Consider the following 13,822-nt stretch of genomic DNA (forward strand, 5'->3'; position numbering starts at 1 on the left):
AGTATTTATAGCAGTACAGGTGAAAATACTTATCAAATTAATCGGACTGATATGGATGTTAATGGCTTTCAAATGGTAAAAAAAAAAGGTAACAATAAAATGATTTGTAATAACGGTCTTAATTACAGAAATCAATATGTAGCATACTAATAAAACAATAAGACGGTAAGAGTGAGACAGTGTGAGTTTCCACACAGGTTTGCGATCAATGTTCTCGTTGCTTACTGCTTTTGTAAAAGATGGTAAATAATTAAACTCGTTATTAATAATATTCGCAAATAAACAATTCTTTTGTCACACAATCTACCCAGTTAACAGTAAGGTTTGGTTGCTAGGCAACCATAAAAAAGGGTGGGGTGGAGGGTGGGGGGTATTTATTGCTTGTATATGAAACTAAACCATATATAATGATTATAAATAATATATGTTGTATATACACAACAGTTTCAATTAAGTTAAATAGTGCAAAAATAATTCAAATTAATTTATAAACTATTTTAACATAGAAGGCAAACATTAGGGTGTTTTACAGACGGAACAATAACTTAAGTTTAAGAGTTTTACTGATTTAAAACTAGAGCATTTAGTTCAATACTTTACTATGATGCAAGTAATATACTGAGTATTTAAAAAAAAAAATTTATACAAACACAGCTCAGCCAATCTGAATTTTGCCCCAAAATTAACCATTATCCATCCATTATGCAAAACATGCAGACTTGTAAAAAAATATATTTAAAAAAAGTTTATTTAACTTCGTACCAAATGACATGACTCAGGCATCATTTTGAGAATTTACATATAAAGCACCTCTGCCATGATGAATTATTGATGAGGATTACCTCTTTAGAGATTAGGCAGATAATTTGCCCAACAAACCCTTATAATTACACATATAATAAACAAGTTCTGTCTCACTAATGAAATGCTCCAAAAATCCAAGCAGCCAGCTGCAGAAACTCTCACTCTGGACAGGATTTATAAGAAAACAATGCTACCAACAATATAGTGTATATGTTCACTTTGAGTTCCACAGTGGAAATCATTCTGCAAGTTACTATTTCATTTCCTTCTCCACTGACACGTCGTAAACCTAAACATAAGAGGTAGGATTTAATTAGATTACAGTATGCAGTAGGTCCTTGAACGTATGAATTTGCCAGCAGAATAATTACATGCTCCGAGTCCTCACACTGCCTCAGTGGACGGGGTGTATGCTTTACCATACTTCAACAAACACTTATTAAGGACTCATTCAACAGTAAAGCCTGTGTGTGTGTGTGTGTGTGTGTGTGTGTGTGTGTGTGTGTGCGCGTGTTGAGAGGAAGCAATCATCCACTCTAATGAAAGCAAACAGCCCTCCCTACCAACACGTCTATATAGAACACACACTCGGACAGAGGAGGCATGTGGGCTGCTTGACTTGAAAGCTATAGGTTTAATTTTCCACCCAATTAAAAGTAAACTCATGATTCATTTCAGTCATTTTCAGGTTAAAGCAAGAAAAACAGGCCAGAGCGGCTCAACCGACTATAAAGAACAGAAGCCAATCGACTCTGAAGTTGATCCGTTATCCCAATTTTCTGCTAATCTAATACGATACTATTCAACTAGTCAACATCTGAAAGACATGGTTTGTTAAGTTTGGACTGGAAGAACTCGAGTGTCCTGAACAGAGCCCTGACCTCAACCCCACTGAACGCCTCACCTGACCTGACCTCGCTAATGCTTTTGTGGTTGAATGAGCAGAATTCCCAACAGCTGCGCTCTAAAATCCACTGGGAAGCCTTTAGCTATTATTACAGCAAACAGGAATTAAATCTGGAATGGAAAGCTCAAAAAGCTTAGGGTCACGGGGATGATGGTCAGGTGTCCAAAAACTTTTGTCCAAGCTGTTTACTTTTGAATGGGCTTTCCTGATCCTTTGGTATATACAACCTTATTAATCACAGTTTAGGTTCTTTTCTGTATAACCCTTACTTTTAACACCAATCTGACAAAATTCATTCATTCATCTTCTACCGCTTATCCGAACTACCTCGGGTCACGGGGAGCCTGTGCCTATCTCAGGCGTCATCGGGCATCAAGGCAGGATACACCCTGGACGGAGTGCCAACCCATCGCAGGGCACCCAATCTGACAAAATCTCTTGGCTAATCCAGTCATAGATGATTTTAAGGAGAAACAGCAAAAAAAAAAAATAAAAAAAAGTGTCATCACTTTGGTGGAGCTATACCGGAGAGACCATTCTCACGAAAAAATATATCCTCTTAGCTGCTATTTATCCCATCGCTCCAAGATCTGTTCAACTGGTTTGAGATGTGGTGAGGGTGAAAGCCGTAGCATATGAGTAAGCATTACGGTGAAAGCTGTAGCATTTTCATCCGTGCCAAAAATTCTGTTCAGTTAAACCTCATAAATTGTGTATAATGAGGGCGGGGTCATCCTCAAAGAGACCACGCCCATCAGTATGGAAAAGTATCTCAAAAGTGAGGAAGTGCGCATTCGACGTTGTTTAACTCTAAGTGTGAAGTAACGAATGATATTATAAATGAATTCGAATGGCATATATTGAAATTGTGATGCTCAGAGTAACACATCCCAATCAAGTCCATTTCAGCACCAGCATGAGGAAGATGAGGAATTCAGTAATACTGAGTTAAGCTGGTGGGTTTGGAGAAAAGCATCTCTGGTGACTTACAGACGGGGGGAACAGAATCTCTGGCTCGGCAGACCTCTGGCTGTTCACTGAGGCCAGGTGGTGTGGATTAGATGTGCTGGAGTCAGCTTACTCCTACTGCATTAGCGCTTGCCATCAAACCCAACTGCACTCTGATCGCACCAACCAGCGATTAGACATGCTCAGTCAAGAAAACGCCTGTATCTGTATAGGAAATATTTTGGGAAGTTATAAATAAAATTATTCAGAGACGGATAAGCGAAACAATACTGCTATTATTTTGTGCTGTTGTCATAACAAAAGAGCTGTTAAAGAATGCAAGGCCACCACTACTTTTTAAGCTCTCCAAGATTTTCAGCAATTTTCATCTGATTATTAGATTGAAATCATGCCATCCGTTGCTGCTGATTTGCAAAAAATCTGCCTTAAAAGCTGTTTTTTTTTTTTTGAATAATCAGATATCTTGCTCTAAGTCAAACCTGACCGGTGTGTATGTGTGTCTCTGAGAGATAGAGCTAGCAGTGGTGCACTTTTGACCTGAACAAACTTTCTGACATCACACACACACCGTGACTAGAAACCGCAACCCAAAGGAAGGACAACACACCTTAATGCTAGTAATATTGTTACTTTCATACCTAATGAGTGTGTATTTAGATAAACTTGGTGCAAATCAATAGTAAAATCACACACACATTCTATAAAGAGATTTCCATGTGTAAGAACTCTTGCACATACAACCGCCCGACACCCCTTCACTATTCCAGCTATTTCATCCATACAGCTCTTCCTGCATAGATCCAGCTGACCCCCCATGTGTAAGAAAAACACACACAGCAAACTGATTTTGCCCTTTAACCCCTTAAACTCTCAGCTATCTGTCAATAGCTCCAGACTTACATTCCAAACTCTTGTAACTACATACCTCTTCACCATCTTCACTGTAGTTAGTGAATCATTTACAGCAGTTAGAGAATCATTTATCAAGTACTGACTCATCTATAATAGTCAGTGAATAATTTGTAGTAGTTACTGACTTACATAAAGTAGTTACTCAATCTTGTATAGTAGTTACAGGGAATTATTTACAGTAGTTACTGTGTTATTTACAGTCACTGAATCATATATAGTAGTCAGCGAATCAGCGAACCATTTATAATAGTCAGTGAAGTATTTATAGTAGTAACTCTATAGTACTCTATAGTAGTCACTGATTCATTTATGGTAGTCATTGAATCGTTTATAGTAGTCGATGAATCATACTGTACTCCCTGAACCATATATAGAAGTCAGGAATCAGTGAACCATTTATAACAGAGAGTGAATCACTTATAGCAGTCTTTATAGTAGTCACAGAATCTTTACAGTAGTCAGTCAATCATATATAGAAGTCACTGAATCATTTATAGTAATCACTGAATCGTTTATAGCAGTTGCTGAATCATATAGTGCTCAGTTATCCGTTTATAATAGTCAGTGAATCATTTATAAGAGTCTTTATAATAGTCACTGAATCACTTACAGTAGTCACTGAATCATATATAGGAGACACTGAATCATTTACAGTAGTCACTGAATCATATAGAGCAGACACTGAATTATTTATAGTAGTCAATGAATTATTTACAGTAGTTATAAAATTACGTGTTAAGAAGTGTTAAACAAATCACTGTAACTGTATACCGAAACAAAGACTCAGTGCAAGGCGCTTATTTCCAACAGAAAAGACATTTCAACTAAAACAACTAGTAATAATGTTCTAGTCATTATCCAAATGTGTAGCACTTGGGTTTCAGCTTCACCTAGCCATGTTAGCACTGTACCTCATTTACGTTTTTTAAACGACTGCCACAATGAACCCTCCCATAGCTGCAGTGTTGTTTCTCTGCAGTCAGCTTACAGTTGAGTACTAACCCTCAAGTGGATGACACACTTCTGATTAATACTCTGAAAGGCTTAATTTATTATTCACCCCATTTTCTCTCAATTTAGTAACTGGCCGATTCCACGTATTCTAAGCAAAGCGCTGTTCTCCCTCTTCCGCATACATGAGCTCAGATGCCAATCATCGGTTAGTGTCTCTGTGATTGACAGGGTGGACAGAGTATGCTCCTTCTGTCCAAGTTCATGCAATAGGCTGGACAATATGAAAAATATAAAATCATCTCCGTTTTGATTAAACAATCTGTATGCTGCGTGTGTGTGAATTAACATCTCCTAACACACAAGGATACAATGAACAAAATGGGAGAACTAATCGTTTCACTTTTCCACTTACTGAATTAATTATAAAAATGCTCTTCAACTTTAGAACTTTTCTCTCTCTCGCTCTCTCTCTCTCTCTCTCTCTCTCTCTCTCCCTCCCTCCCTCCCAGCTAACTCACTATAAATACCTCGATGTGGGATTCAAGCAGCTAAAAACAAACTTGAACTGAGGAAAATGTGTGCCAAAAAGGGGGACACGATGTGAAAATGAAACTGCCGAAAGTCGGACAAGCATCTGTCGACTTTAAGCACGGGTCATGTGGGGGAGTGGTGAGAGTCTCTCTCTCTCTCTCTCTCTCTCTCTCTCTCTCTCTCTCACCTCCACCTCACCTCTCCAAGTCAAACACAGACACCGGTGAGTTCAATGTATCCAAGCCTGTCTGAATGCATATGTACAGGATGCCTATTAGACCTGATCATGTCTGGGGAACAGACTGGAGATCAGCTCAACAGCTACAGGAAGTGCTGAAACGTGCTAATCCAGCCTTCTCTGTTGTTCAAGGCACTTCTCTAGAGGGAGGAAAGGACACAGCAAGGCCCAAGCTCAATGACTGTGATAAGCTCTAAAGCCAGAAAAGCCCCCTTTTTCCTCCCAACACCGTTATCGGGGTATTTATCATTTTTAACAACATCTGTTCCCAAAGACGCCTAAGATAAATGCCCGATTTCTTTTTTAAATCCCTCTGAATCTATCTATGCTGATTAAAATGAATTATTTCCCACCCTAGTGATCTATCAGGCTTAATGGTTCTTACTGTTCTCTTTAAAGAGATCAATGTCGGTGTGCAACCTCTCCAAATGATTATGAATGACTAGATGAACTCAGATCATCCTCTGACCTTTCAAACCGTTCCCTCGGCCCAGCTACGAGCGCTTTGTGTCACATTCCATAAAAAGTACAAAGTTGCACAACACCCGAGAAGACGGAGCTGAAGTGGAATCCGGTGCAGCCTCCAGTCGCGGATTTCTACATCCAGAACTAACAAGGTCAACGCTTTTCACTGCTATATGCACTGCTTTCAGAAATGTTTCCACTTGCGTGGTGAATTCCCGAGCTGCGGCGGCCAAACCTTTCATTATGGAATGTCAGTGCGCTGGTTGGCCGACACTTAAGACATCGTTTTGTGGTTGCTGTTAGTCTCACCAAGTAGAGACATTTATCCTGTTACTCTAGGAGGCTTTTTTTTCACCTCTGTTAAAGAACCCACAACTACCAACCTCAACTAAACAACACGAGTGCAGTGCTGACACGGAAAAACGACAGGCCAAGAAACTTTTACGTTCTGCCTGAAAGCAATAAACAACATGCGCTGCCTCGGTGTGTGTGTGTGTGTAAGAATGAGTCAAGCTGCACGTGAAGCAGCACTCCATTAAGGAGTTGCCGGGTGTCTTACCGCAGACAGAGAGCCCACACGGCTGTGTTTCCACCGGAGCAGGCTATTTTCAGATACACACAGAGCAGGAAATGAGGTGAGTGCCCAGCATGCACTAGGCCTGGCTGGCAGGTCTGAGCTGCGCAATCATTGCTGTCTCTCTCTTTTGTCTCTGTTTCAGACTTATGTCATCAACTAGGCCCTGATAATCTTGGAAGCACTGTGTGGGTGCGGCATTTCGTTCTTTTTACTTTTTATTTATTTTTTCAAACATTTTAAGCATGACATTTAAATCCTTTGGCATTTAATGAAACAAAGCGGTTATGTATTAATCGTGTTCTTTCCGTAATGGATGGTTCCCTAAACGTAAGAAAATGTCAGAAACAATTGCAAGCTATTATTATGTATCTAACTTCTGACCATGCTCAGACATCGACAACATAATTACAGAGTCTACAAAAATCCTCTCCGCTTGGCCAGAAAGTTAACCCGCAAACCTGACAGGATTCTGTTCTTAGCTAAAAACTAATCAGTTATCGCATTACTGTTATCGGGCTTCGAAATCGACACGACAAAACCAGAAATCAACAAGCGATCCAGCGTTAGATATGAACTTCAGAAACTTTGGAGCTGAGGAGAAGTCAGGCAAGTTCTACAAAATACAAATACGCTCTGGAAATAAGATGCATCTTAATATCTTTTACGACCTGACATGCTGTGTAACTTTCTGTTAACGAGTTTCAACAATTTCCATCACATTTCCATTTAGTACATTTACGGCATTTTGAGCCGTAATACAAAGCCACTTACATGTTCTCATTTTTATAACAATAGAGCAATTGAGTGTTATGGGCCTCACTCAGGGGCCCAGCAGTGGCAGGGGCCTGGGATTCAAACTCACAACCTTCCAAACACCAGACCAAGACCTTAACCATTAGGCTACGACATTCCTGTCACCTTTACTGTGAATGAATGGTGCTATGATTAGTGCTGCTCTATAACTTTATATTATTATTAAAGCCAATTTTCAAACAGATATATTTCATGCGATAGATTAGAGTTTAAGGCGTTGGACTTTTGATCAGAAGGTCATGAGTTCGTATTCCAGGTCAATCAAGCTGCCACTGCTGGAACCCTTAGTATGGCCTTTATATACTTGCTCAGTTGTATAAACTGAGATAATGCAAGTCTCTCTGGATAAGGGCGACTACCAAATGCCATAAATGAATAATGTTGCTAGTCGGTAGCTCTGAGATTTCAGAGGGTGGTTTTTTTTGTTTTTTTTTTTAAAAAAAAACACACACATTTGATCTTTTCTGCAGATTTGAGCCAAGACAATTGTTGTATGACACCACAATGTGCGTTCAGCCAAAACTCTTTCATATGTGAAGAACATGAGTACAGCTATCATAGAAAGTCATCTCATATGTCTTTCAACTGGTAGGAGGGGCCTTGTAATTTCACCAATTTAAATAGTTTTCTCTAAAAAAAAAAAAAAAAAAAAATGAACAAGCAAACACTTTTGCAAAAGAGATGCAGCAAAATCAACCACTACCAAAAGAAAAAAAAACTCCAGGATGGATTTATAATTAGCATTTACAAATTCTATTCATTTTTTTTTTTTAAAACATTGAGTGTTAAATTGTCTTCTATTAACTGGAAAGTGGAACAACAGAAGAGAGTTTTCCATGTCGCAGTTTCGAAAAAAATAACCCAACACTTGCTGTCCTCTCTGGGTGAGTGGGAGGGGTATTCTTACTCTCTCCTGTCAATCACAGTGACAGTAGCCAATGGGAGGTATGTGTAAGCTCATTCATGGATAGCTCTTTCCTCTGAGTGTGTTACACTGGTGTGTGATGCAGCATGAGCAGCAGATCTAAAACCCTGTCTGTCTTAACAAGCCTCAGAGCAAACACGTGTTCTTTAAGTGTTCATCATCCTCCATAGGTAGCTGATGCAAGTTAGTGAGAAAATGGCTGGGATCCAGAAAAAAGGCCAATTAAAAAACAAACAAAAACAAAAAATACATAAATTAAAAAATAGATTTGTGAATAAATCAAATATTTCATAATACAAGCAGAATGTTAGAAGTTCAGCTTTTTATTAAGTCACTGAATGACAACTAGCAACTTTTACCTTCAGTACACGAGTTGGGAAGCAAGACAAAATAACCTACATGGCGGACTGAGCGCTGGGGACAAAACGACTCATAAGTAGAGGTACAAAATAGTGCAGCAAAAAAAAAAAAAAGAGAGTAACGTTCCGGTGCTGCATTATAATATTTGCGTGTCAGCATTGATGTGACCTTTCTTTGAACTCATACAGTCGACCCGCGCGAGCAGCTCGGCTTCTAACGGTGCTCGGTTTCCCAAGTTACAATGCAGGCCTTCTTATCACTTTAATTACCCTGCATTCGAGTCATGTCGGAAAGATCGGATTTACGACACAGCCACAAAGTTGTAATTACGAGTGGGATTTTCTTTGAGCACCGAGTTTCCACGTTAGGGGGCGTGTCAAAAGGAAAAGATCAAATGAATAGATGCAATGTCTGTATTTGAGGATCAGTTTGCTGAAACTGAATCTTTACTTGTCTCGGTAATTGTGTTAATTTCTAGAAGCAGAGACAAAAAAAACCCTCTCTTTATTTCTGTAGTTAATTAAGAGTAGCTACACCTTCATCTTGCTCCGACCAAAGTGACTTGAGATAAGCACACATGAGCACATTTTAATTACGACTTCCCAACTTCATCTGTATCAGAAATAAATCACTCGAATCTAGATCCTAAGCTAGTCTATTTCGTTAATGCTAGCTAGAGGAGGTAAGAGTAGTGGTATGGATACAGTGCGAACACAGCATGAACCACTTGTTCGCATCCGAAACTTACACAAAAGGCCACTTTTTGTCACGTTTCTGAGAACTTCGTAACTTGCACATTGTTTTCAAGCATCACGCCATATCTCAGTTGTCTAGAGAAGAAGGGTTTACTTATCACTCCAGGTCCATCAGCAGCTCTTACTTTCCTCAGCTTGTAGTAGCTACATACCTTTTACACTGAAGTCCACTGTAGATACTGAATAATTCATTCTAGTTACTGAATAATATGCTTTAAGAAGAATTAGTATTTTTATAGTAAAAAAAAACAAAAAAACCAAGGACAGAGACACTGCATTGAGTTCAACTAATCCCAGAAGAGACTTGCGTACATGACTAGACGGTGCTGCGTCATGTCACCTACATGGCAGGCAAAATGCTGGTCATAGAACATTAGCTACTGTCTGTTCAGTTTGATACGCAAACAAACCAAACAAACAAAGCACTTCATTGTTGCAGGCTGAGGCAAGTGTCTGTCTGCTGTTGGTTGCCAATAACTGCGAGACCCGGGCCAAATTGTGAGAGCACAACAGCGCACTAAAATTATGCACTACGACACACTCACTGCACCAGATTTTAAATGTCTATCAGACGATTAAACGTCACGTAACAGGTTCACTTCCAGATTCGGTCCGATTTCACGCGGTAATTCGTTACCAATCGACTCTGGCCAAGAGGCATAAAAAAGCCAAGGGACACTAATAATCATTTCCTCAAGCAGAGGCAGCAAATTCCTACTTTTAGATCCTCACTGCTCCCAAACGTTCTCCTGCACCACTTCTGGTTTCACTATGCAAACCAGCATCCAGGTTCTCCTGCTTGAACAGCATGCATCTTCTTTCTTTCTTTCTCTCTTTCTTTCTTTCTTTCTTTCTTTCTCTCTGCTCTAAGTACAACAGAAAGCCAAATCTGGCAAGAGCCATGAATCATGATCCACCCTGAGGAGCAGAACTGATTAGCACGGTCCTCGAAACTGTTGTAAATTGTTATTCAGGCCTATAAAAAGCAAGAGCTTAAAGGCTGATTAGGCAGTCACATGCGCAAGGCCGGGTCGCTCCTCATGATCCATGCTGCTCTTTCCTTATGCCAAGTTCTCAGAAAGCTGCCTCGACCTTCTTCCTCTAAGGCCTGGAATTTACAAGGACTGCGGGCCGGACCTTGGGAAGTGGAATGTGAATGGGCCAGCTTCCGACCGGCTCCGATTACACACCCGGAGTATTAATCTGCACTCCTATACCTGCTTTGGAAAATAAATTTACAGTAAATTTACAGTAGAAATGCTGATCTAGGACTGCATACCTTCATCTGCTAAAGCCTGGTAAAATTAACTAAGTCTAGCTTCGACACTCCTGTGCTAGATTTTATCCTCTGTAATAGCTGTTAGCTTATTAAGATCAAGGGTTCTTGAATGTTTCGCAGCCAAGGGCCACTTTATTTTAAAATATATAAAATACATTTTTTACTGTAAAATAAATTTCACTGACCTCCTTCGACCATAATCCGTCTAGTCAAATAATAGGACCATTATGTAAATATGTGCAATAATATTTTGCCTATTTAATGTAGACTGGGAGCATTTAATGGCTAATTTTTTAAAATTTCTAATGAAAGAAATGCACTAAAAGACTGCACTTAATGTACCAAGAACAAACTGTGCTAAATCTTTCAAAAACATCTCTTCACAACAGCAGCTCAGCGTATGAGCTAATCTGCTTCTATGGGTGAATTCCTCGCATCACAGATATGCTGTATAACCCTGTATATGTAAAGACATGCATGATGTCCAAAAACAAACAAAATCTTTCTCTGGCATTCACGTTTCTAAAAAAAAAAAAAAAAACACAATTGAAGGCATGAGATGTCATATGTACTGAGTTCATATGTAATGACTAACCTGCATTACTCTAAATTATTGCAAACTTCTAATTACTATCAACCGCTGACGGCGACATGGCCTGTTAATGCCTCAGCACTTCGGAGTGCAAAACTGTTTGCTGCTTCTATGACTAAATTAACAGTCATTCATGATTACTCAATTTTGCAAGAGTTTTCGGTACAAAGACCTATCTATATTGCTAGCTCTCATCTTATCTCCCCTGATATGGCAGCAACTGTGTGTTTGTAATCCTTTAATATAACCACTAACCTTAGCTTGCTGCACCACAGCCCAAATGCTGATTTAACAGTCAACAAGACATGGGAAAACAAATGGCATTTAACTTGATAGAGTACAATTTATAACCAGATTCCTATCCTGCGGCTTGCGATGGCGTTTAGCAGCGGTTAAAGCTATTTAAAAAAAAAAGACAAATTCAGTCTAAAGTCGAATCCGAAAACTGGTTTCACAACGATGTATAAGCTGAGGAAGCAGCAGGAGCGTGTACACGGTGTATAGTGATACTGTCTCCAACATATCTGCCATAGGGTTATATAATCTGCTACATAATCCCAGCTAAGCAGTGATGCAACATGAACAAGAACATTCCAAGCATTACATCCAAAAGGCACACGTCTATCCGCAGACATGTATGTATTCTATGTATGTATTTATGTATGCATGCATTACAACATTTCTGAATTCAAAGTAACATAAATAAAGACACTGAAGTCATTGATGCAACCTGTGATGGGTTTTTTTCTTGTGTATGAACTTTAAAGATTCATCTTTTTTTTTGTAAACTTTTTTTGGCATGTTTATGTTTATGTATTATTCAACTATGAATAATCAAAAATTAAACAAGTAGAACGACAACAATGTTGGTGCAAAGATGCGTATAGTAGAATAGAATTTAACAGGACATGCGTTCGTTTGCTCATTTGTTTTGTTCTGTTTGTTTGTTTTCATACCATGAAAAAAATTTGTATATTTGGATATTTTTGTGCACCGGTGGACTTTAAATGTATTCGCTTTAAACATAAAGAAAATGCATATTGAAATGCGCAAAACAAATCACAGAGAAAGGATATACCATTCAAAATTATTTTCCTAGTGGACAAGAATAGATAAGATTTTTGTATGGGATGAAAAAACTATAACATGCTGAGACTCAAACAACCAAACAAATAAACAAACCTAACAACAAAAATAGTCATAGTAAAATATGAAGTAGTACTTTCAAATGTAACAATCATTTTTAAATGTTCCTTATAATAAATAAATCACTGATTTTTTTTTTATTATTAGATTAGATTCTGACTATTTTGGACTGAGCTCCTATACAGGGTTTAGACTTAAGGTTTTTTATTATTATTATTTCTAAAATGATTCACTATACATACATTGATAGCAATCATTTGTCTTCTGTTTAAGAAACTTACAGTAAGATCGTATATCTAGTATTGATATTATTATTATTATTTATATTATTATTATTTATATTATTATTAATATTGATATTATTATTGTTTATTATGATTATTATTACTGTTATTATTTATATTATTATGATTATGATTATTATGATTATGAGAGATTCTGGGCTGAAACTTGAGTCACTTTAATGAGCACGTTATAGTTGTAATAACAGATGAAACAGGAGATTAACGCTGTGTGTAGCAGAAGGTTGAAGTTTCCAGCTGCAGCTCCGACAGCGCGCTTTAACACGCAGCTCTGATACATTGTTGTTATGATTGTTTCCGCTCGCGCCGGCGCCATTCGGTAACTATTCAACCCTCGCTTTCACACAGTTACAGCATTTTACAGCACAAATGAGTTCGAGTAGAAATCCCCTCTCACCTTGTCTCCTCCGCAGGCAGCCGTTTCTTCACTACGCGCCAAAGCGACGTACTTTAATTTCCGTCCGAGCGAAAGGATTCACCCGCGGACAGATTCCGCCATACTGGATTGTGGAGGAACTGATCACGTGATGCGTCACCGCGTTTCCTCCGGGAGGCGGGGTCTGTGAAGGGGCGGGGCTTATGGAGTGCGTGCAGCCCTGTGGCGCAGAGAGAGAGAGAGAGAGAGAGAGAGAGAGAGAGAGGAAAAAGAAGAAAGTGATACAGAGTGAAAGTGAGAAAGAGAGAGAGAGAGAGAGAGAGGAAAAAGAAGAAAGTGATACAGAGTGAAAGTGAGAAAGAGAGAGAGAGAGAGAGAGAGAGAGAGAGAGAGAGAGACGAAAAAGAAGAAAGTGAGAAAGAGAGAGAGAGAGAGAGAGAGAGAGAGAGAAAGAAAAAGAAAGCGAGAGAAAGAAAAGAGAGAGAGACAGAGAGAAAGAAAAAATAAAGAGAGAGAGATAAAAAAGAAAGAGATAGAGAGATAAAAAAGAAAGAGAGAGAGAAAGAAAAAAGATAGAGAGAGAGAGAGAGAGAGAGAGAGAGAGAGAGGAAAAAGAAGAAAGTGATACAGAGTGAAAGTGAGAAAGAGAGAGAGAGAGAGAGAGAGAGAGAGAGAGAGAGAGGAAAAAGAAGAAAGTGATACAGAGTGAAAGTGAGAAAGAGAGAGAGAGAGAGACGAAAAAGAAGAAAGTGAGAAAGAGAGAGAGAGAGAGAGAGAGAGAAAGAAAAAGAAAGCGAGAGAAAGAAAAGAGAGAGAGACAGAGAGAAAGAAAAAATAAAGAGAGAGAGATAAAAAAAGAAAGAGAGAGAGAAAGAAAAAAGATAGAGAGAGAGTTCTCTAGAATAAGGTATTACAGA

The 13,822-nt window shown here is 38.8% G+C and overlaps 1 protein-coding gene across 5 annotated transcripts in view; it reads right to left on the bottom strand.

Moving 5' to 3' along the window:
- The window catches only part of hdac4 (histone deacetylase 4), a 165,994-nt gene extending 152,915 nt beyond the window's left edge, over positions 1–13,079 (bottom strand). For 3 of the 5 annotated variants that reach the window (XM_060876831.1, XM_060876829.1, XM_060876835.1), the window contains exon 1: positions 12,927–13,079. The gene's annotated coding sequence lies outside the window, so the exon portion shown is untranslated. Of the gene's footprint in view, positions 1–2,701; positions 2,885–12,926 lie in introns of all 5 variants that reach the window. The other 2 variants (XM_060876830.1, XM_060876836.1) reach the window with 2 other exon arrangements.
- Positions 13,080–13,822: the final 743 nt, after the last annotated feature.

The sequence above is a fragment of the Tachysurus vachellii genome, chromosome 8 (genome assembly GCF_030014155.1).
Source record: "Tachysurus vachellii isolate PV-2020 chromosome 8, HZAU_Pvac_v1, whole genome shotgun sequence".
NCBI classification, from domain to species: Eukaryota; Metazoa; Chordata; class Actinopteri; order Siluriformes; family Bagridae; genus Tachysurus; species Tachysurus vachellii.